Here is a 2,500-nt window from a genome sequence, read left to right as displayed (position 1 = left end):
AATGTGGTCTACAGCTTATCATGAGATACTCTACCTCAGGCGAGCAATAGCTCGAGACTTCCTGAGGTATCGTGCACCAGCAATACATAGTCCGACGCCGCTTGGCTGTTACGTACAAAAATACATAGTCCGACTCTGTTCTATCCTGCCGGTACATCGTATAACCAGCCATTAGACTCTGATGTTATAGACGTTAGACTCTGATGTTTTAGACAGTAGACTCTGATGTTATAGACGTTAGACTCTGATGTTTTAGACATTAGACTCTGATGTTGTAGACGTTAGACTCTGATGTTTTAGACGTTAGACTCTGATGTTTTAGACGTTAGACTCTGATGTTTTAGACGTTAGACTCTGATGTTTTAGACGTTAGACTCTGATGTTTTAGACATTAGACTCTGATGTTTTAGACGTTAGACTCTGATGTTTTAGACGTTAGACTCTGATGTTTTAGACGTTAGACTCTGATGTTTTAGATATTAGACTCTGATGTTTTAGACGTTAGACTCTGATGTTTTAGACGTTAGACTCTGATGTTTTAGACATTAGACTCTGATGTTTTAGACATTAGACTCTGATGTTTTAGACGTTAGACTCTGATGTTTTAGACGTTAGACTCTGATGTTTTAGACGTTAGACTCTGATGTTTTAGACGTTAGACTCTGATGTTTTAGACGTTAGACTCTGATGTTTTAGACGTTAGACTCTGATGTTTTAGACGTTAGACTCTGATGTTTTAGACGTTAGACTCTGATGTTGTAGACGTTAGACTCTGATGTTTTAGACTTTAGACTCTGATGTTTTAGACGTTAGACTCTGATGTTTTAGACATTAGACTCTGATGTTTTAGACGTTAGACTCTGATGTTTTAGACGTTAGACTCTGATGTTTTAGACGTTAGACTCTGATGTTTTAGACGTTGGACTCTGATGTTGTAGACGTTAGACTCTGATGTTTTAGACGTTAGACTCTGATGTTTTAGACGTTAGACTCTGATGTTGTAGACGTTAGACTCTGATGTTTTAGACGTTAGACTCTGATGTTTTAGACATTAGACTCTGATGTTTTAGACGTTAGACTCTGATGTTGTAGACGTTAGACTCTGATGTTTTAGACGTTAGACTCTGATGTTTTAGACATTAGACTCTGATGTTTTAGACGTTAGACTCTGATGTTTTAGACGTTAGACTCTGATGTTTTAGACGTTAGACTCTGATGTTTTAGACGTTAGACTCTGATGTTTTAGACATTAGCTTGCTTGCGCTCAGATGAGAGGGGTGGAAATATGATCCAAAGTGGTAACAATTGCTTGTTTTCCTGTTTCGTATGTTCCAATCCCTCCCTTAGTCCTACTATAATGAAGGTTGGTTCAACTGCAATGCCTTGTCTTCTTTTTTATCCTGTCGATTTTATGATGTCATTACTTTTTTTTACATGTATTTATTGTTGTTATTGTTAAAAAATAATACAGATGACTTGTTTTTCGTAAAATGTTATTACGACCAAACGTATTAGAATGATTCACCAGCCTGGTTTTATGGTGGACAACGTCCGTGGTGAGAACACAATACGACATATAGAGATGTGTGAATGAGATCTGATCTGATAGATGGTTCTGATTGGGTTCATAAAACACAGGCCAATCAGAGAGCAGGATAACAGGCCTATCAGGGAGCAGGATAACAGGCCTATCAGGGAGCAGGATAACAGTTAGTGGATAACAGGCCTATCAGGGAGCAGGATAACAGGCCTATCAGGGAGCTGGATAACAGGCCTATCAGGGAGCAGGATAACAGGCCTATCAGGGAGCAGGATAACAGTTAGTGGATAACAGGCCTATCAGGGAGCTGGATAACAGGCCTATCGGGAGCAGGATAACAGGCCTATCAGGGAGCAGGATAACAGGCCTATCAGGGAGCAGGATAACAGGCCTATCAGGGAGCAGGATAACAGGCCTATCAGGGAGCAGGATAACAGGCCTATCAGGGAGCAGGATAACAGGCCTATCAGGGAGCAGGATAACAGGTCGTGGACATTCTCTCTCTCTCTATTTATATTGGATCTGTGTCCAGCTCCTGTGAAAAGTTTGGGTGTGCTATAAAACCCTCTGTAGTGTGCATTATTTTAATATTATATGGCCACAGGGAGAAATGATGGTGTCTGTAAGCAGGGGCGCTACTTTCCCTGGGGACGGGGGGACATGCCAATCCCCCCCACACATTCTGAAAATGCATGTTTGGCACCCTCAGTCTTATCATTGGAAGGTGATACAAAACGAGGCGTGTGCTTTAGGACCATGGGGACGCCTACAAGCGGTCGGGTAGAATGTTTGGAGTTTTTCTCCGAATGAATGAAATATAATAAAGAATAAGATCCCCCCCCCCCCACTTCTAAAACCAAAGTTGTGCCCCTGCCTGACGTAGCCTATTTCATAAAACAAGTTGTTGTTTCGTTTTGTTTAGAAATGTAATTATGAATATTTGTTATCTTTTTAGACCTG

The 2,500-nt window shown here is 40.8% G+C and overlaps 1 protein-coding gene across 1 annotated transcript in view; it reads right to left on the bottom strand.

The window, feature by feature from the left end:
- megf11 (multiple EGF-like-domains 11) overlaps positions 1-2,500 on the bottom strand; it is a 400,084-nt gene that overhangs the window by 298,984 nt on the left and 98,600 nt on the right. The window lies entirely within an intron of this gene.

The sequence above is a fragment of the Oncorhynchus keta genome, chromosome 26, assembly GCF_023373465.1.
Source record: "Oncorhynchus keta strain PuntledgeMale-10-30-2019 chromosome 26, Oket_V2, whole genome shotgun sequence".
Taxonomy (NCBI): domain Eukaryota; kingdom Metazoa; phylum Chordata; class Actinopteri; order Salmoniformes; family Salmonidae; genus Oncorhynchus; species Oncorhynchus keta.
This window is presented reverse-complemented; position numbering and strand designations above follow the sequence as displayed.